Below are 23,254 nucleotides of genomic sequence, written 5' to 3'. Positions count from 1 at the left end.
TTTTATTATAGTAACTTTTTTCAATTTCTATTTTTTCTTCTTACCTCCAACTTGTACTTTTTCTTACAAAATGGTTTTCTTAATTTTACTTTAATACTGCAAAAGCAATTCCTGGTGTAAAGGTACCTTCATGGCTAAAGTTCTTATCTACTAGCAGTTTCTCCTTCCCTAAAGGATGAATTCTGTTTCTCCATCTAGCATTTTTTTTTTTAGGAAGCAATAGACCAGCTTTTTATATCTTAAATGCTGCATGCATAAAGTAACCAAAAGGCTTTCCTGACTGAATGGGAACATTTTGCATTTAGACTCTTCTTTCTTCCCTACTTTAATGGGATTTGTTAAAGTTTCAGTCATACAACCACCACCAGACAACATGACTATTTTTACACTGAGAAAGAATAATTCTTCCAGTGTGGGACATGATGATTCCACAAAATACGATGAGGAGAAAAAGGAAGTCAGGACAGTTCTTCTATCTGATTGAGAGAGATTATTTTTATTGTAAAAGGGATATAGTTACTTTATTTTTTTTTAATTTAATTTTTTAAACTTTACATAATTGTATTATAGTTACTTTACAATGTTGTGTTGGTTTCTACTGCATAATGAAGTGAATCAGTTATATGTATATGTGTATATATCTCCTCCTTCATGGACCTCCCTTCCCCCTCCACGCCACCCATCTTAGTCACCACAGAGCACTGAGCTAAGTTTCCTGTTCTATACGCAGGTTCCCACAAGCTACTTTACATATCAGTTCAGTTCAGTCGCTCAGTTATGTCCGACTCTTTTGCGAGCCCATGAACCCCAGCATGCCAGGCCTCCCTGTCCATCACCAACTCCCGGAGTCCACCCAAACCCATGTCCATCGAGTCGGGGATGCCATCTAACCATCTCATCCTCTGTCATCCCCTTCTCCTCCTGCCCTCAATCTTTCCCAAAATCAGGGTCTTTTTTTTCCCCATATATTTACTTTTTATTGAATTTGTTAATGACACAGTTTTTGCAATGCCAAACCATGCCTGAGAATTCAAAGAAAGAAATGGTACAATGGACAGCCTCATCCACCCATCATATAGCATATTAAAACTTGATTCATGTGCACTTTGATAATTCCACATATCTTTTAAAAATTTGTAACAAGGGTTGGGATTTTTAAGTCTCCTTGCAGGTCTTTAGATTTCTATGTCATTAAATAACTTTTCCCATATATTCATCTCAGTTCCTCAATAACATAACCCCCAACAAAATTTTGCTGGAAAAAATGCACTTTTCAGGGGATTTATGTGGCTCAAGGTCCAAGAGATTATTTGTTAAAAGATTTTTATTTCCCATATGATGTCTTCAGATTAACCAAGAATCCTTTGTTTTTCAATCATCCAACCTTTCCTTGGCTGGCTTAGCTACTCACCCAGGCACATCAGAACATAGGCATCCTTCCTGCCACCTCAAGTAACTCCAACATTATTGTCCAGATACACTTTGCAGGTCCCATCAGGTGATTCTGTTCGCTTCCCAGGAGTGGGATTCCTGCATTGACACTTTTATCAAGACTCTGAGTCAGCTCTTCACATCAGGTGGTCAAAGTATTGGAGTTTAAGCTTCAACATCAATCTTTCCAATGAACACCCAGGACTGATCTCCTTTAGAATGGACTGGTTGGATCTCCTTGCAGTCCAAGGGACTCTCAAGAGTTTTCTCCAACACCACAGTTCAAAAGCATCAATTCTTCAGAGCTCAGCTTTCTTTACAGTCAAACTCTCACATCCATACATGACCACTGGAAAAACCATAGCCTTGACTAGACGGACCTTTGTTGGCAAAGTAATGTCTCTGCTTTTTAATATGCTGTCTAGGTTGGTCATAGAAGAAAATAGAAAGGGAAAGACTAGAGATCTCTTCAAGTAAACTAGAGATACTAAGGAACATTTCATGCAAATAAGGGCACAGTAAAGGACAGAAATTGTAGGCAGCTAACAGAAGGAGAAGAGATTAAGAAGAGGTGGCAAGAATACACAGAAAAACTGTAAGAAAAAGATCTGCACAACCCAGATAATCTTGATGGTGTGATCACTCACCTAGAGCCAGACATACTGGAATGTGAAGTCAAGTGGGCCTTAGGAAATATCACTACCAATAAAGCTAGTGGAGGTGATGGAATTTCAGTTGAGCTATTTCAAATCCTGAAAGATGATGCATTGAAAGTGCTGCACTCAATATGCCAGCAAATTTGGAAACCTCAGCAGTGGCCACAGGACTGGAAAAGGTCAGTTTTCATTCCAATCCTAAAGAAAGGCAATGCCAAAGAATGCTCAAAGTACCACACAATTGCACTCATCTCCTACGCTGGTAAAGGAATGCTCAAAATTCTCCAAGCCAGGCTTCAGCAATACATGAACCGTGAACTTCCAGATGTTCAAGCTGGTTTTAGAAAAGGCAGAAGAACAAGAGATCAAATAGCCAACATCCGCTGGATCATGGAAAAAGCAAGAGAGTTCCAGAAAAACATCTATTTCTGCTTTATTTACTATGCCAAAGTCTTTGACTGTGTGGATCACAATAAGCTGTGGAAAATTCTGAAAGAGATGGGAATACCAGACCACCTGACCTGCCTCTTGAGAAACCTGTATGCAGGTCAGGAAGCAACAGTTAGAACTGGACATGGAACAACAGACTGGTTCCAAATAGGAAAAGGAGTATGCCAAGACTGTATATTGTCACCCTGCTTATTTAACTTATATGCAGAGTACATCATGAGAAACGCTGGGCTGGGTGAAGCACAAGCTGGAATCAAGATTGCCGGGAAGAATATCAATAACTTCAGATATGCAGATGTCACCACCCTTATGGGAGAAAGTGAAGAAGAACTAAAGAGCTTTCTGATGAAAGTGAAAGAGAGTGAAAAAGTTGGCTTAAAGCTCAACATTCAGAAAACTAAGATCATGGCTTTTGGTCTCATCGCTTCATGACAAATAGATGGGGAAGCAGTGGAAACAGTGGCTGACTTTATTTTTTTGGGCTCCAAAGTCACTGCAGATGGTGATTGCAGCCATGAAATTAAAAGACACTTACTCCTTGGAAGGAAAGTTATTTTACATAGTAGTGTATATATGCCAATCTTAATCTTCCAATTCATCCCAGCCCCCTTCCCCCACATCATGTCCAAACATCCATTATACGTTGCATCTCCATTCCTGTCTTGCTGACAAGTACCATTTTTCTAGCTTCCACATACACAATATAAATGTACATCAACAGATGAATGGATAATGAGGATGTGGTATATACATATGTACACACACACACAATGTAATATTAGCCCCCAAAATGGAAGAGAATTAGGTCATTTGTAGAGACGTGGATGGATCTAGAGCCTGTCACAGAGTAAAGTCAGAAAGAATTTGTTTTGACCACTGTGTGGGTATATATGTGTCTGTAACATGTCCAATGGTATCATATCTTTCTTGCTAGTGCTAGTGCTAACTTGTTTCAGTAGTGTCTCACTCTTTATGGATTGTAGGCCTCCAGGTTCCTCTGTCCATTGGATTCACCAGGTGAGAATACTGGAGTAGGTTCCCATTTCCTTCTTCAGGGGATCTTCCCAATGCAGAGATTGAACCCAGGACTCCTGTATTGCAAGCAGATTCTTTACCATATGAGCTTCCAGGGAAGCCCCTTATTTCTTAACTAGTTATTAAAGATGAATAAATATTGCCATTAATGCACACCTCAAAGAGTCTTACAGAGTGAAGTAAGCCAGAAAGAAAAACATCAATACAGTATACTAATGCATATATATGAAATTTAGAAAGATGGTAACAATAACCTTGTGTATGAGACAGCAAAAGAGACACTGATGTATAGAACAGTCTTATGGACTCTGTTGTAGAGGGAGAGGGTGGGAAGATTTGGGGGAATGGCATTGAAACATGTATAATATCATGTATGAAACAAGTCACCAGTCCAGGTTCGATGCATGATACTGGATGCTTGGGGCTGGTGCACTGGGACGACCCAGAGGGATGGTATGGGGAGGGAGGAGGGTTCAGGATGGGGAACACATGTATACCTGTGGTGGATTCATTTTGATATTTGGCAAAAGTAATACAATATTGTAAAGTTTAAAAATAAAATAAAATTTTAAAAAAAGAAAAAAAAAGAGTTTCGAAAAAGCTTAGTTATTGAGGAGCTTTAAACTCAGCCTGTGACTTTTAAGATAAATGTTCATTATACTACAGAATCTCACCTCAGAGGTCTAGGTAAAGACATTACACATCTGCCATTGTGATACTGGGGGGTGGGTACCACCCCAATTCCTACTAAGACAGAGAGGTAAGTTCCAGAATGCTGTGTCGGGTATTGTAGTTGAACTGAATCGTGTTCAACAGTGAGATCACCATTTCTACACATATTGAATATGTAAAGAAGGAGATTGGAATGTATAAAATTTCCCCTAAATTCTCATGTAAAAGTGAGTTAAAGTTTCTTGGCATTGGTCATGAATATTAAAATATCTGATATGTCCATCATCTGTGGACAGACTTCAGGTTACAAAGCTGTGATCTCAGCCAATTATATATACATTTAATGGACCTGGGGTTTGAGATTTCTAGCTGTCTGGGAAGGTTCACACATTTGCATTGCTTCCAGTTTCCTTCCTACTGCCAGGTGCATTCCTTCTTGGTTATGCTTGGCAGGCAATCATGAATTTATAAATTTAACAGATGTCTCTAATCAGAAGCAGAAACATTGTATAGTCAAAGATGAGTCTAGGTAAACCGATCAGGACATGGGGAATATCCAATTTTGTTTTGTCAAAAAAAGTATAAATTTTATGTTTTCCTGTGAGAATTTTGCTTTTTATACTCAGGTAAACAATTCAAGTGAAACAAGTGGATTTTTTTTATAAATGCATTCAACTGAGAAATCTATCAAAAATTCAGCTTTTCACGTTTATACCCTTTTAGTTCATTTGTACGAACTAATATGGTTTGAGGTAACCACTCTAGAAATGGCTTATTATATCTTTATTCTTACTGTATTTCAAAAACCTCATGAAGCTAGATGACTGCTGGGAAATGGAACATTGGAATGATTAGATATATTTTTTTAAAATTATTCTTAATTGAAGGATAATGCTTTACAATATTGTCTTGGTTTCTGCCATACATCAACATGAATCAGCCATAGGTATACATATACCCCCTCCATCTTGAACCTCCCTCCAATCTCCCATCCCTCTAGGTTGTCATAGAGCATCAATTTGAGCTCCCTGAGTCATAGAGCAAATTCTCACTGGCTATCTATTTCACATAAGGTAATGTGTATGTTTCCATGCTACTCTATCCATCCACCACACTTTCTCCTTCCCCTACTGTATCCACAAGTCTGTTTTCTATGTCTGCATCTCCATTGCTACCCTGAAAATAGGTTCATCAGTACCATCTTTCTAGATTCCATATAAATGCATTAGTATATGATATTTGTTTTTCTCTTTCTGGCTTACTTCACTTTGTGTAATAGGAGCAAGTTCATCCACTTCATTAGAATTGACTCGAAAGTGTTCCCTTTTGTGACTGAGTACTAACCCATTGTATATATGTACCATAGTTTCTTTATCCATTCATCTGTTGATGGATATCTAGGTTGCTTCCATGTCCTAGCTATTGTAAAACAGTGCTGAAATGAACAATGGGGTACATGTGTCTTTTTCAATTATGGTTTTCTTGTGGTATATGTCCAGTAGTGGGATTGTTGGGTCATAAGATATTTTTATGCCTAGTTTAAGGAAACTGCACACTGTCCTCCATAGTGGCTATATGTTTTTACATTCCCACCAGTTGTGCAAAAGGGTTCCCTCTTCTCCATACCCTCTCTAGCATTTACTGTTTGTAGATTTTTTGATGATGGCCATTCTGACCAGTATGAGGTGATAGCTCATTGTAGTTTTGATTTGCGTTTCCCCAATAATGAGCAATGTTTAGCATCTTTTCATGTGCTTATTAGCCATCTGTATGTCTGTCTACATTAGGTTATCATTCTATGAGGATTTAAACATTAATGTCCACATGGGGGCAACTGATACCCAAACTGAGGATGGAATGGTCATTGCAGAAACACTCTCAGTAGTGCTGTTCCCATGTTAATCATACCCATGCACCCTAACGTTTGCTGTTTGATTTATACAATTTTAGATTGTCCATCTGCAGCCTGTGCTTGGCCCATAGCTGGAAAGTACTGACATTTCTCTGTGATGAATACTCCAAACTCCCCACATTGTCATCTCACATTATACTTGTTCTATATTACCTTGTTACTCATCCTATCTCTGCATGAAAGTTTAATTCAGAGACATTACTTTGCCAACAAAGGTTCATCTAGTCAAGGCTATGGTTTTTCCTGTGGTCATGTATGGATGGGAGAGTTGGACTGTGAAGAAGGCTGAGCACCGAAGAATTGACACTTTTGAACTGTGGTGTTGGAGAAGACTCTTGAGAGTCCCTTGGACTGCAAGGAGATCCAACCAGTCCATTCTGAAGGAGATCAGTCCTGGGATTTTTTGGAAGGAATGATGCTAAAGCTGAAACTCCAGTACTTTGGCCACCTCATGAGAAGAGTTGACTCATTGGAAAAGACTCTGATGTTGGGAGGGATTAGGGGCAGGAGGAGAAGGGGACGACAGAGAATGAGATGGCTGGATGGCATCCCTGACTCAATGGACTTGAGTCTGAGTGAACTCCGAGAGTTGGTGATGGACAGGGAGGCCTGGCATGCTGCAATTCATGGGGTCGCAGAGTCGGACACGACTGAGCGACTGACCTGATCTGATCTGATACTTGCTTCACACAGACACACCTTTGCTTATCATACAGAACTAACATACACAAGTACTTAGATATTTGCATATTAAAAAATGAAGCATTATAACCCATCATTTTAGAAAGTTTTTTAAACTAGGAATTTATGTAATTCACTTGTGTCTCCACTCTTATTGAATCTTAATTCACAGACATCTCCCCAGACATACACAGAAATGAATATGTATACAGAATAAAAAAATAACAATTTCCATGTTAATCTGTTTGCATTATATAATTCCATAATATCTCAATTATATGTTTGATAACACATATAATATCACATATGTTTGACTATGCTAGTACACAGTATAAGTGGCCTTTAGTATCCATTTTATTGTATATTTATCTGTATTTTGCTGTCATCAAAAATACTACCTGGGCACTAGCAGTGTGGTGAATTGCTCTAGGCATTGTGGACACAATATGGAAAAGAAATGCAAACAGCTTAAGTTAATGAAAAGCTCTCTAAATCATAGAAAAACATTCTTTTAAATTTCTTCCTAAACTGTTCCTCTTATATTGAGAGGAAAACACTTGCTCTTTAGGTAGATTTTCTTCCAAAATATAACATCTATTTCCAGATTTGCCTCTCTGAAAGTGTAGTTTTCAGCTGTTTATACATCAGGCTGGACACAAAATGAGCAGGTAGAGCCCACTAAATCCTAAAGTATATAGTTATTGCTGCCAGTATTATACTATCATTAGCATATTAATTGCAGCATAGTGGCAAAGGAAATTCAGATGGTTTGGTCTGGCACAACTCCCTAAAGATCAGATGGTCTGTATTATTTCCTAAGATCTATGTTTTATTATTTTCTTATTTTTGTCTCAGTTGTTTAACTATACAAAATAGAAACCTTAAATATTTTTTATCACTCATAAAAGAATATAAAAATCATTTTTGGTATTTGGAGTTTAACTTTAGACCCAAATCCTTGTATATTTAAGTTTAATACTTTATTGGTGTACGTTCTTATCCACTACTTCAGTTCTTTGTAAAGTTGCTGTCAAATATATATATTGAATAAGTAAAAAAGATAGGGTCATTTTTCTTGAATCATGGAACGCTTTTTGAAAATTCAAATACCTTCAGAGCTTTTTTAAACCTATTACAGACTTTCCCATTACTTTGAGCAGTAAGTTAAACAGTGGTCCCTAAAACAACCCTCCTTTTTGCATGCCCTTCAGTCACTTTTCAATTCAGAAAATGAAATAAAAGTGGAGCAACCACCAGTCTAAAATAATATTTTTTCAAACCTATCTCTGAAAGTAAACAAAAGAGCCAAAATAAACAAATGGAGCCTAATTAAAGTTAAAAGCTTTTGCATAGCAAAGAAAATTATTGACAAAAAGACAACCTATTGAGTGGGAGAAAAATACTTCCAAATGCTATGACTAATAAGGGGTTAATATTCAAAGTATACAAGCAGCACATATAACAATTTGAAAAAAAGAACCAAGTTTTAAAAGGGTAGAAGATAAGGCTGGACATTTTTCCAGGAAGGACAAACAATGCTCAACATGAAAACATGCTCAACATCATGAATCAGAAAAATGCAATATAAAGGTTCCTCAAAAAACTAAAAATACAACTACAATACAAGCCAGTAAATCCATCAGTGCAAATATTCAAAGAAAATAAAAACAGTAATTTAAAAAGATGCATGCACACCAATATCCATAGCAAAACTATTTACAATAGCCAAGCTACAGAAGCAAAGTAAGTTATCACATACAAATGAACTTATAAAGAAAATTTGGTGTATGTATGCACACACACATACACACACACACCACTCAAGAGTACCACATAGTCTTAAAAAAAAAAAAAGAATAAAATTTTGTCATTTGCAGCAAGATGGATGCACTTTGAAGGTATTAATATAGTGAGACGACACAAAGAGAGACAAATATTGTGTGTTGTCACTGAGATGTGGAATCTAATAAATGAAATTAATGAATATAGGAAAATAAATAGACTCACAGATACAGAGAACAAGTGGTCCCAGGTGGAGAAAGGGAAGAGAGGAGGGGCAATATAATGGTAGGAAATCACGAGTTACAAACTATTATGTATAAAATATATATGCTACAAGGGGGTATTTTACAGTATAGGGAACATAGCCAATGTTTCATAATTGAGTATAAACTACAAAAATTTCAAATCACTAAGTTGTACACTTGAAACTAAAATTATAAATTAACATTTCAATAAAAACTAAAAAATTTTTTAAGGAGACCATTAAAAATTTACAGTAACTAGTACTTGGAGTATTAGCTGCAAGTAATACATTATTACGGAGAAGGCGATGGCACCCCACTCCAGTACTCTTGCCTGGAAAATCCCATGGGCGGAGGAGCCTGGTGGGCTGCAGTCCATGGGGTCGCTAAGAGTCGGACACGACTGAGTGACTTCACTTTCACTTTTCACTTTCACACATTGGTGAAGGAAATGGCAACCCACTCCAGTGTTCTTGCGTGGAGAATCCCAGGGACAGGGGAGCCTGGTGGGCTTCCATCTATGGGGTTGCACAGAGTCGGACACGACTGATGCGACTTAGCAGCAGCAGCAGCAGCAATACATTATTATGGGGCTTCCCTGGTGGCTCAGAGGATAAAGCCTCTAGCAACACAGTTTTAATTACATTGAGGTGAATTCCCTGAGGAAAAACATCAAAAGACATAAAAGTCTGATGTGGATTGAAGTGACTTTAAGAAAGCAGATCAAAGTAAGACTATGATGCTAGAGAATCGGCTATTTGTATATTCTATCAGAATGCTGTCCTCTTTTGCTAGTATTGCAGTGATAGCTATCAACTACCATTTATATTAACACATAAATTCTTAATTTTGGAGTTGATTATCTGATAGTCAAAATAATTGAACAAGTTGAGACAAACAGGGACTCAGGTTGGAAAATATAATTTCAAATTAAGGCAATGAGAAATGATTAGTAACCGTACGTGCATACTTGTAGAATATTTCCTTTCATTTTCTCAAGTAAAGAGAATACATACAGACTTTCAAAACTCTAGTATAAACAATTTAATTGTTAATAAAAAATTGAGATTTATAAAACTTAAAATAGAAAAAACTGAGAACTACTGAATTGACTCAATCTAGAACTAGGTTCCATATGAGTTCAAAATTAAAGATTTGCAATTTGAAAGAGATTTAGATAATGCTTTGTAAACAAATAATTCATTTTCACTAAAATATTTCTGAAGAAGTAAACTGAAAACCATATAAAGTGAAACACTTCAATTTTTTACCCAAAACTTAAGCTCTCACTGATAGAAAATCTCTTGTATTAATAGATCCCTTGAGAAACCAACACATATTTGCCACTGAGAGTCAAATATACAAAATTATGCAAGACTGAAAAAGAGAGTAGTGATGCTTTATATTTACCTGATGATCTATAACTGTAACTATGTTACATAGGTCTTTTTTCTTCTTTTACTATTAACACTATCTTTTTAACTCTACCCATCATCCTTATAATATAAATCACATATAAGACCTATATGAAGCAAATCAAGGAATCAATGAATAGAGATGGGATTTGTAGTATATGAAGGGATTTATCATTAAAATAATTATTGTATAAGTATAAAGAAGACTCATGTTTAGTAGGGCAAACACCAGTTTTCCAATAATGTTATTTTTAAAAATATATCAGAAAATAGCACAATAGTTAGAAAAAATCTCACCTCACTCTACCAGATAATCCCAGTGAATTCATACCAGATCCTATATAATAGACAATAATTATATAGATCAATCTGAAATCTCCACCCATTGTTCTGAATATAAACAAGTGATAAAGATCAAAATTATCTACTATAAATATATCTGTAATGAGATGACATAGATTTTTGCAACTAATTATAAATACTATGAGAATATATTCTCTTTTATACATAAAGATCTTAAGCCAAACACATTTTAAGTAATTCAACTAAGGTCAAATAGTATTGTTGGAGCTTGGGAACAAACTATGAAAAATATAAGTAAATTTATTAGAAACAGGCCTTTAATACAGTTAGGTTCATCATTTAGAGAGAAGATCTATAAGAAAACATAAGTGCTGAAAAATTTCCAAAATTAAAAATGAACCACATAAAGTATTCCCCAAATTCCTCAAACAAAAAACCCTCATTGTTTTGCCCTGCTTGATAGACACCAAGACACAAAAGAGGAAACATTGAAAGCAGTATTTTTTTTTAAAAATACTAGATGGGCTTGTGCCTAGCAACAGAGCTTTAAAATGTATTCAGTAATAATTTATCAATAATCATTAAAAAACCAGAAGAGAGTTTCAGGTATTTCAAGTCTTTTAGTAACTTAAACAGCAAGAAAACACATACACACACACCAGCAATGTGAGAAAAGACTTTGATAAAACTATCAATAAAGTGACTTTATTGCAATTCACAGAACATTATCCCCTTTAACAACAAAACATTATTTTTTTAAACAAATGATCACAAGGATTCACCATACTTCAAACCACAGTATTCCTGCACTTGAAATCAATAAGAGGTTTGGTTCTATATGCAAAATAAAATACCAGAATACATAGAGAAATTAGTTCTTTACTAAAAATAGACAAGAAGAGAAAAAGGGAGGGAGGGAAAAACAAAGGAAAAGAAAGCTCAAATCTAAGGAGTTAAGTATCTATCTCAGTAACTGGAAAAAATGTAGCAGAATAAACGCAAACTGAATAGGAAATTTAAAAGCAAAACTTAATAAATTTAAATTTTAAAATATAAAAGGAAAAACACTGAACATTGAAACTTTATGAAAACTATTACACTTCTAAAATTAAGAATAAAATAGGTACATATGATAGGAAACAATATAAACATATATCCACCAGCATTGTAATGGTCAGATACAAGAATTTTATCTAAAATTGTAACAGTAATTCTGAGAACCGTAGAAGTAAAATGCTAGCAAAACTGCTGTCAAAATATTGGAAAAACAAGAAAACTTAAGTGGACTTATTAAAAATGAGTCAATAAAATCCTTTTAAAAATATTCAACACATAAAACTCTCACCAGGCCACTTTGATGTTTTATGAATGTATCACACATTCACAAAATAATGCCAATTTTACTTTAAACTTTTCTAGGGAATATGAAGAGATAATACTGCCAGACTAATATATGAACACTAATATTCCACACCAATTTATGAATGTAAGATAATTTTCTTACAAATACTAGGTAAGAAAATTAAGATTCAACTCTATGTATTGTTATGCTTTAAATGATTATTCTAAATAAATTACAAAATGAATTAAGCATTTTACAGAACTCTTATGTATCAAGACCAAATTGATTTATTCCTTGGATACAGGTTGTTTTAAACATTAGAAATCATACTTTATATGATAATATAAAGTATTATAATGTGGTAAATGTGATAATTTACCACATTAAGAAATTAAATGATAAAACATAAGTTATCTAAACAGATATTGCAAATGTGTTTGATATTATCTAAAATATACTAAATGAAAGACTGCTTTGTATACTATGGATGAAAGGAAACACCTATTGAAAGTTCTCTTAAAAGCTATTATACGTGCTACTTCACTGAGAAATATTGAAATGACTGCTTTTGTATGTCATCTTAATTGTATGTCATATGAAAAAATACAGTGTTATTAGTTATTCTAACTTATACTAAAATTATGTATACTTAAGAACTGCCCTGGTGGCTCAGATGGTAAAGGATCTGCCTGAAATGCAGGAGACTTGGTTTCAACCCCTGGGTCAGGAAGATCCCTTGGAGAAGGGGATGGCTACCCATTCTAGTATTCTGGCCTGGAGAATTCCATGGACAGAGGCACCTGGCAGGGTACAGTCTATGGGGTCACAAAAAGCTGGACACAGTAGAGCAACTAACAGGGGAATATAACAATAATGAATTTCCATATATAGACTCATGCTCCCTTGCTCCTCACGACTAATAATGGAACACAGTTTAAGATAATAGAGCAGCAGGCTGAGTTAAACACATTCACATATACATACATACAATGCACACAACACATACTTGATATGCGCAGGCAATTTTCTTTAAATAGAAAACAGGATGTTCAAAGATATAGATTATTAAAATTGAAACTGGCAATTAAAATATATAAAACATATAGGAAAAACTATGAAATATATGGGATCCTTCATTGGAGAAACAAAAAATATACTATATTCTTGGATAAAACAAATCAACATTGTAAAAATATTAAATACTTCCTAATTTGATCTATAGATGTCTATCAAATTCCTTATATAATTCTTAGTTAACATTAAGAAGCACATTCTTCTTGGAGAACACTTATTTTTTTATGAAGAAATTGTCTGTGGGCCTTCCCTTATCAGTGAATAAAATACTACTGAAAGCTTAGAGAAATAGAAACAAATTGACTACTAAAAACAAGAAATGGGTCCAAATATATGGAGGTGCGTGTTTCCAAGTTGACACTTCAGATCAGAGTAAAATAGTTTTAGATGTTTACACACTACCAAATATACAAGGATCCCTACCTCACTCTATACATGAAAATTAATCTAGGTCAATTACAGACAGTCATGTGTTATAAATTGTTAGTTTTCATTCAATATTCTTGTGTTTCACAATCAAATATTTGTATGTTATTTAATTGTTTATTTCACTATACCTGTATCTCTCGATATCTTCCTTGATAGAAAATGATTTTTCTTTCATTTTATACTAGTGCCCATGTTCCCTTTCCTGATCTCCCCCAAAATTTCAACTTAAAGTTTCACTACTTTTTACATAGTACATCATATTTCCTACAACTCAAGGAGGTATTCTATGGAAATTAGAGGATAATTATCAAGGGTGAATTTCAAATTGGAGTCAGAAATGCATGATTAATTCACCCTCTTGGGTACAAAAGTGCAGGAAAACATTCATTTCTATCATCTGAGATATTTCCTGGAGTTAAACTGATGCCTCTAGAGCAGAGATTTCAGAAATAGCAGGAATTACACCTGGCTGCAGTAGGAAACAAGCAGCCAGCCATGGCAGCCTTGCACTTCAGTGTGGCTATATCTCAAAGCCCACTGAAGAACCTAATAGGCACTGAGTGTATGGCCACATCAATACCATCTCCTCCCAGTTTATTATTTTCTCAACCACCCATGATGAGTTCCTTATACTTTCCCCACATAAACAGACAATGTATGAGTATGAACAGCTTAGTAAATAGCTCATCTGAGAAAGCAAAAAATATTTCATTTTGCTTAAAATGCATTATTTGGTCCAAAACTTTAGGTATTAAAGTACAAATAAATCACACTGATAAAAACCTCACATATATAGCTTGGTTTTAAATTATTTTGTGAATAAAAATTAATTATATGATAATAAAAATTGAAGACTTGTGTCCTAAAGTACCCCTTGCCTTTCAGAACTTAAAATAGTAGTGTCAGGGAGCATTCAACTTTAGAACTCCTGTTATGTTGTTTTCTGTTTCTCATGAACCCTCTGTTCCTTATCAGTTCCTGGTAGACAGGAACGAGTAGAGCAACACGCTGTTCCCAGGACTGAGGTCATGGGACAGAACACATGTATGGATTTCCTGAAGTAACCTTTTACCCTAAGGTAAAACTGTTTAGTCATGACCCTCTTACTCAAGATATGGATTGTCTTCTGGCCTTGTGACGATTGTTATTTCTTGTTATTCCTTTGGTAACAGTTGTTATACGTCTGGTTTTTTGTTCTTTGCTTAACATTATTTTTTACCTAAAGCTTCCTTATATAACAATATATAAGCTCACACAAACATAAATAAAGCACCCTTGCTCCACTAGAGACTTAGGTGGCCTGTGTCTTTCTTTCCCTCTCTGGCTAGTTCTTTAGAGCGTGGAGGCCTGCCGGGATCACGTTCCTGCCCGGGCTTTTAAGACCTCCTCGAGAGGATGCCCTGTGCCTTCATGCATGGTACAAGCCCTATTCTAGGGCTTTATTGGTTTTCCACGTAACCCAGGGAATATTAGTCTCTCTCTCTTTTGTTTTCTTTTCGTTGACCCCCATCCACCAGGCCCTGGTCTGTAAAAAAGACTGCAACATACTAGTGTATTTGTCTCTGATGATTGCTGCTGCTGCTAAGATGCTTCAGTCGTGTCTGACTCTGTGTGACCCCATAGATGGCAACCTACCCGTCTCCTCTGTCCCTGGGATTCTCCAGGCTCCAATGATTAGATAATACTAATTTACTGTGTCAGTAGGTAAACTATTGTATGCATTACTGTTTAGGGTGAGAAAATAATGGGATCACAATTTGTAGACTATATTGCTGGATTTGTAAATATCTAAAGATGTGTCTTTGGCAGAACTGAATTTTTCATCCCATGAGCTCCTACACAGATACTAAAGCTTAACTACAATTCTTTTAATGCATATTTGGCAATGTTAGATTACTGTACATACCAAGAAGTAACAATTGGTTTGAGGTTCAGTTTTTGAAAATCAGTTTGAGACCCATGTATTTTTTTAAACACCATTCTGATAACATAAAATTCTAATTGTTCCCAACATTCCATTTATTCTTCTATTCCAATTATTATTCCAACTATTACTCTATTATCACAGATAACTAAAGCAATATTGTTTATTTATTCTATTTCAATTCACATTGCAAATGAAACATACTATCTTTTTCATCCAATGTTTAGAAGTTGAAAACTTCAAATAGTAAAGATCACATCCATTGACCATTAGGCCAGTATTAACTAAATAAGGTTGTTTTTTCTAATCTTGCTTGTGTATGTTGAATTTAAGGATAGGTGAATTATTTATTAATTTTGGTGGGAAAACAATCTCCACTGGTTTTACAATTGCATTTTCTCCAAAAGTTAAATGAATACAAATGCATCAGAAGGATAGGGTATCAGAATGAAACTATGAAGAACTGTTTTCCTCTGATATATAAACTTACAAGTGAACTACAAGTGAAGCAATGATAAAATATCACTACCTAAACAGATGAAGGGAAATAATCATACACAATCGACCCTTCAACGGATTTAAACTGCAGGAGTTTACTTAAGGTGTCCCCGCCCACCACACCCCCCAACCTCCAGCAATGGTAAGTACAACAGTACTGCACAATTCACAATTGGCTGTATCAATATGGAACTGGGGATGTGGAGAGCTATGTATATGACCGGCCTACTCAAAGTTATTCTTGACTTTTCAACTGAATGGAGGCCTGGCACCTCTAATCCCAAACTGCTCTAGGTTCACATATAACTTCCTTCAAAACTTCAAACAAATGAACAGTTAGTGGGGAAGGACAGATTAGAAAAGCCTTATGACCCACCACTGTTTACCCCCAGAAGATGGATAGGCACATCAGCAAGATCCTGAGAATATTGGTATTGTCCCCTGATTTTGTGACAATAAGATAAGCTGATTATCACTTTCTCTTTAAGACTGAATAGCTTCTACAGAGAAATCAGTGAATTAAAAAAAAAATGATGAACAATACATATGACTTTAAATTACATATGTAAAAGATCTATGATCATTCAAGGGTTTTTTTTTTAATTTTTTTTAAAACTAGATTTCTGGCTGTCACATTATTAGTTTATTTCAAGAACATTTGATCAAGTTTCATTAAAAGAACAAAGACTGTGCTTCCTCATAAATCACATTGCCTTACTATTGTCTGCTTTCTTCATTTAATGTTTCAGCTCAATCAACAATAAACACAAAGCAAAAAAATTAAAAAAAAAACTCTGTTTTCAGTTGTCAAATATTAACTAGGAAAGAAAACAAACCAATATCAGAATGCCAAGAAAAATCACCACATGCACATGTGAATAAAAGAATAAAAATAACATCATGTGTTTTTTACAAGTCAGATAGAAGGAAACAAAGAAGGAAATATTTTCAGAGGGGTCTTAATTCTTAAAAAGCTAAATAAAAGCAGGAATACAGTAAAACAAAACCATTAAGGTGAATACACAAAATAATCACATGAAAGCAAAACTAAAGACTGAAAGGAATGTTTTTAAACCAAATAACAATATTTAATTAACAAATTTGAAATCACAATGAAGAGTAAAACCACTACTGAATAAAAAAAATTAAAAAAAAAAAACAGACCTATTGAAAAGGATACAGTAAGAGCAAAAAGAATTTCAAGGACTTGGAGGCAACTCATTTAAGCAAACAGAGAAATCAAATTAATCCACCATCAATCAGAAAACTACAAGAAACACATGTTTTAATTATTGATGCTGCTGCTGCTGCTACTGCTAAGTCACTTCAGTCATGTCTGACTCTGTGCGACCCCATCGATGGCAGCTCCTCCATCCCTGGATTCTCCAGGCAAGTACACTGGATGGGTTGTCATTTCCTTCTCCAATGCATGAAAGTGAAAAAGGAAAGTGAAGCCTACCAGTCGTGTCTGACTGTTAGTGACCCCATGGACTACCGCATACCAGGCTCCTCCATCCATGGGATTTGCCAGGCAAGAGTACTGGAGCCAGGTGCAGTTGCCTTCTACATTAATTGTTGATAAGTTTTCTTAAATTAAGGAAAATTTTTCCATTTAAAAAATCTTGAAACATCTTGAAACAAAAAGTTTAAAACTAAATTGTATTCAAGTATTGAAATACTCTTCAGCTTTGCTTTTTCCAGATATTTAATCATTATAAAATTATTTTAAAATAAAGTAAACAAAAACACTTAAATTTAAAATAGCACCTATACAAGCAGTTAATTTATCATGAGTATTTAAAAACTCTAAATGTTTACAACCCTAATGACAAATTCATAAAGAAACAAAACCTGATAGAACTGTACAGAGAAACAGATTAATTCTGCAAAAAATATTTTGAGATTTTATTACTTACCTTTAACCATAAATAGATTAGAAATCAGAAGGATATAGAAAACACAACTATAAATATCAACCAGCTGAACCTAATTAACACTTTTCTAGAATGTGCAACCAACAACTGTTGACTACAGATTTCTTTCACGTATATACAAAACAGTTGCCAAGATAGACTATATTCTGGGTCATAAAACAAGTCTCATAAATATAGCATTGCTCAAGTCATGCAATTAAACTAAAAATCAGAACAAGAAAGAAATATCTGTGCTCAAATGATAATTTAAAAGGCAAATGAGAGTATTTTTTATGAACAAAAATGTTAAAAAATATATTGATATTTATGGAGTGCCACTAAAGCAATAATTGTGGGAGGATGGGTTTGTAGCAATAAAGAACCATATTAGAAAGAGGAAAAGTTGGAAATAAATAACCAGAGCTGCTGCTGCTGCTAAGTTGCTTCAGTCGTGTCCAACTCTGTGCAACCCCATAGATGGAAGCCCGCCAGGCTTCCCCGTCCCTGGGATTCTCCAGGCAAGAACACTGGAGTGGGTCACCATTTCCTTCTCCAATGCATGAAAGCAAAAGTGAAAGTGAAGTCGCTCAGTCGTGTCTGACTCTTAGCAAACCCATGGACTGCAGCCTACCAGGCTCCTCCATTCATGGATTTTTCCAGGCAAGAGTACTGGAGTAGGGTGCCATTGCCTTCTCTGATATAATAAAATGTAGGGCAAGGGAAATCAAGCACTCCAGTTGTTTTTTTTTTTTTTTTTTTTTTTTAACAAATATGATTTTTTCAGGCCCAATCACATACAATTACAAAAGTTATACCTGACAATCCTCAGGTCCCAGGGAAAATCTACTCACCCCATGGCAGTCATGGTGCTCACACAAACAGTGGGTTACAGCTTCTGAAGGGAGTTGCATTCAAAGACTCAGGCCCCAAGGACTGTATTCTCATATATAGATGAATTCCTAGCTCAGGTGTCTCCATTTAGAGGTCTCTTCAACTGGAGTTTTCTGCAGAGGCCTTCCTCAGGAAGCTCTGAGGGAGACCTCTTTATGGGGGAAGAAGAGGGAAACTTGGATGACAATTTTACACACTGTAACTTGGTTCTTATAACTTTTCCACTTCAGAGTAATTCCTCCCTTCCATTCCCTCATGCCAAATCCCATAAAACTGCAGCAGGTTTTTAAATTTGAGGGTACTTGGCAGTGAGATGGCCTCCACCTGTGTGCTAATCCTGGCGTTGGGGTGAAAATGGAGGAAGAAGGACCAGGTGTGGAGTAGGGCTTTCTGCAGTTGAAAAGAAAATGAAAGTTGCTGAATCATGTCCGACTCTTTGCAACATGGTTTATACAGTCTATGGAATTCTCTAAACCAGAATACTGGAGTGGGTAGCCTTTCCCTTCTCCAGAGCAACTTTCCAACCCAGGGATTGAACCCAGGTCTCCTGCATTGTGAGCAGATTCTTTACCAGCTGAGCCACAAGGGAAGCCCAAGAACACTGGAGTGGGTAGCCTATCCCTTCTCCAGGAGCTCTTCCTGATTTAGGAAGAACCAGGGTCTTCTGCATTACAGGCAAATTCTTTACCAACTGAGCTACTACTAGGGAAGCCCAGCCTCTCCCTTATACTCCAGAAGTAAGTGAATACATGCCTGACTATAACTTGCATTTTGACTCTTTTTAATTAGCTGACCCACCACCCTCCAGCTCAATGTGCTTAGTTGCTCACTCGTGTGGAAATCTTTGCAAGGCTTTGGAATGTAGCCCATCAGGCTCCTCGGTTCATGGGATTTTTTAGGCAAGGATATTGGAGTAGATTGTCATTTCCACCTCCAGGGGATCTTGCCCACCCAAGGATGGAACCTGTGTCTTCTTAGTCTTCTGCATCACAGGTGGTTTCTTTATCCACAGAAACATCAGGGGAGCCCTCCAGCTCAGTAACCCCTAGGAAAAATACTATATTAAATCCAAGTAAATAAAAGAAAATAATGAAAACCAAAGTGGAAATCTAGATAATACAAAAACAAGTGTAACCAAAAGCTTCTTTGAAAAGACCACTGAAGTTGATAAACCTCTAACTAGACTGATGGAAGGAAAGAATGAAAGAAGAAAAAGAGGAGAGACAGCAAAAATGACCTAGGTCTGAAATCAGAGAGGTGCTTTATTACAGATTATATAGACAAAAAAGAATAACAAAGGGAATAGTATAAACAGCTTTTGCCAATAAATTTGACGGCTCATACGACAGGTATAAATTCCTTGAACCACACAAACTAGAGAAGTAACATCAAGAAGAAATGCATAAGATGACAGTATATTTATGAAATATATTAAACTTGTATTTAAAATTATTCATACAAGGAAACCTCCAGACCCAGATGTTTGCACTAGTGCAAGTAGTAAATTTTATGAAGCATCAAAAGTAGATATGACACTAATTCTATATAAACTCCTCCAGAAAATTAGAAAGGTAAAATATTTCCCATCTCACCCTATGAGGTAATTATCATTCTATTAAAACTAGATCATGAGATTACAGAAAGTAAAAAATCTAAAAAGTCACAAAATAGCAGCCTTTGTGAAAATAGATGCAGATGAATATTTTAGTAAATCGACTTCAACAACATAAAAATGATAATGCATCAAATGAAATCAAGGAATGCAAGAAGAAGCAAAGTCATTCAGTCATGTCCTGCTCTTTGTGACCCCATGGACTACAGTCCATGGAATTCTCCAGGCAAGAATACTAGAGTGGGTAGTCATTTCTTTACCAGGGGATCTTCCCTATCCAGGGATCGAACCTGGGTCTCAAGCACTGCGGGCAGACTCTTTACCGTCTGAGGCACTAGGGAAGCCTGAAAGGCAAGGAATGCAAGGTTGATTACAAAATCAATCCATGTAATTTATCAAACTAATAAAAGATAGAAAAGTGATCATTTAAAAATTGAAACAAGGCAGTTGGGAAAATCCAGTGTCTATTCCTTATAAAATGTTTTAGCAATTAGGAATAGAAGAAAATTTTCCAACATGACAGACCATTTACCATGGCTCAATGGCTAACAAACTGTTAATGGTGATAGAATCAAGGGTTTATTGAAGGACGTCAGAGAGAAAAGTTGACCACAGTTGACCCAAGAACAGGATATGGGTCACCAGAAGCACTTCACTCCTCTCCTATCTTTGGAATATATGTTCTGCCCACCATTCCCACAGTAGCAGCTATTTCAAAGACTCAGTCTTGACAGGCAATATGTTGCTGAGACCATCCAGAAGTTATATGTGAATGAACAGTTATAGTCTCTGTATAAACTTTTAGGATTCTGGTGGGCATGAACAGAGTCTGCTTGCTTTGCATGCACCCAAGATAAGCCTCATATGTAAGTTTCCTTACTCATTCAACCTGACACTTACCAATCTAGAGTGGACTGCCTCTTTCTTTAGTCTCTCCTTGCCTTCTATACACAAGGATTCATTTCAGATTTCACAGGGAACTCCAGAAAAATTTGAACTAAGTGTTACTGGTGAGATCAGGAATAAGACAATGATGGTCACTCTCACACTTCTCTTCATTGTATTGGATATTCTAGCTGCAGGGGGACCTGGGGGTGGGGAGCAGGAAAAAAGAAAAAGATTACAACCCTAACCTGATTACAAAAGGAAGAGGTAAATTTTCTTTGAACAGACGGAAAACAAGAAAGAACACAGTTGTGCTTAGACATGTCCGACTCTTTGTGACCCCATGGACTGTAGCCTTCTATTCTTTGTCCATAGGAATTCTCCAGGCAAGAATACTGGAGTGAGTTGTCATGCCCTCTTCCAGAGGATCTTCCCAACCCAGGGATCAAATCGATGTCTATCAGGGATCTAACCCACTGGAGACAGGGATTCTGTCTCTTTCACTGCAGGCAGATTCTTGCCCACTGAGCTACCTGGAAGGCCCCATAAAGGGCACTTACATGGCATCAACTATCACTAGATGATTATAAACCAAATTTACAGGAAAATATTTAGGTTAACTTTCAATCTGAGGTTGAAAGAAATACAGCTATTGATATGTTTCACTTCAAAAAATGTTTAGTACTTCCCAAGCATGTGTGAGATAAGAAACTTGTTCTATTTTTTCATATATTTTAAATATTTATATTTCTAATCTTCTAACTTCTAAAAATACTACTATATAACAATATTACAATAAAATAGTTTCAAACATCCAATGACCTGCATTTTTCTATAGTAATACTCTCTCTATATAGGTTTTATTGTAAAGCAGAGTCAGTTTTGAAGTCTATCTGAACTGAATGCCCGAGGATCCTATGGGGCATTCTCAAGACAGTCCCTCCCCCTCTGCTATAGTTTCTCTCTGAAGTACCCTGATAATAGTATGGAATGCATGTGTCCTGAGTTGCTCAGATGCTAAAAGCCACCACCAAATGGAAGAAGGGCTTCCCTCATAGCTCAGTTGGTAAAGAATCCACCTGCAATGGAGGAGGCCCTGGTTCGAATCCTGGGTCGGGAAGATCTGCTGGAGAAGGGATAGGCTACCACTTCAGTATTCTTGGGATTCCCTTGTGGCTCAGCTGGTAAAGAATCTGCCTACAATGTGGGAGACCTGGGTTCAATCCCTGGGTTGGGAAGATCCCCTGGAGAAGGGAAAGACTACCCACTCTAGTATTCTGGCCTGGAGAATTCCATGAACTCTAGAGTCCATGGGGTCCAAGTGTCGAAAAGGACTGAGTGACTTTCACTTTCAAATGGAAGGAATTAACTGATGATAATGAGCACAGAGCCCAACCTAATGGAGCTTAAGGATTAATAATGTGACACCACCCATTTACCTCAACATCAACCGATCAGAGAACTGAGCACAACAGATCACAGACCTTATGACCCTCCCCTCTTCCCTCCCCTCATCTTTATATATGCTTCCCTGAATACTTTGGGGCATTTGGAGTTTTGGGGGCATAAGCTACCTATCTCCATGCATGGCCCTACAATAAACCTTTCTCTGCTCCAAACTCCAACGTTTCAGTAGCATTTGACCTCAATGTGAGTCAGGCACAGGAACTTACATTCAATAGCAGATCAAAGATGATTATATGTAATACAATGAAAAATTTTTTACAGTAATAGATAACCTTCATATATATTTCAAACTTCATGGTCTCAGTATGTGATTTATGTATCATTCTTCAAGGGGAAAAAAAAGAGAAAATCTTAAGCTCTCTGTTTACTTAACATTCATTATTTGGATAAACAGCTTTCTTTAAATTGAATCAATATATTAACCCAGATATTTATAGTACTAAATGAACCCTGTAGTAAGCAACACACAGAATTAACTTGGAAATATAATTACTATATGAATGAATATCATAAAAGAAATCACTTTTAAAATTCAGCTTAGAAACAGGATTGAGTTTTCCACACTGATTGTTTTATAAGACAGAGCTTCCCAGGTGGCTCAGTAGGTACAGAATCTTGCTGCAATGTACGAGATGCAGGA

At 36.1% G+C, this 23,254-nt stretch overlaps 1 long non-coding RNA gene across 1 annotated transcript; it reads right to left on the bottom strand.

Annotated features, from left to right (window-relative positions):
- Nucleotides 1-7,798: 7,798 nt before the first annotated feature.
- LOC129643366 (uncharacterized) lies at nt 7,799-21,798 on the bottom strand. Its single transcript, XR_008710251.1, has 2 exons — nt 18,611-21,798; nt 7,799-9,520 (listed from the first exon to the last, which is right to left on the bottom strand). It is a non-coding gene; the product is annotated as an uncharacterized LOC129643366 (long non-coding RNA).
- Nucleotides 21,799-23,254: the final 1,456 nt, after the last annotated feature.

Source organism: Bubalus kerabau, chromosome 2, assembly GCF_029407905.1.
Source record: "Bubalus kerabau isolate K-KA32 ecotype Philippines breed swamp buffalo chromosome 2, PCC_UOA_SB_1v2, whole genome shotgun sequence".
NCBI lineage: Eukaryota > Metazoa > Chordata > Mammalia > Artiodactyla > Bovidae > Bubalus > Bubalus kerabau.
The sequence above is the reverse complement of the archived record's forward strand: the minus strand, read 5'-3'. Positions and strand labels throughout refer to the sequence as shown.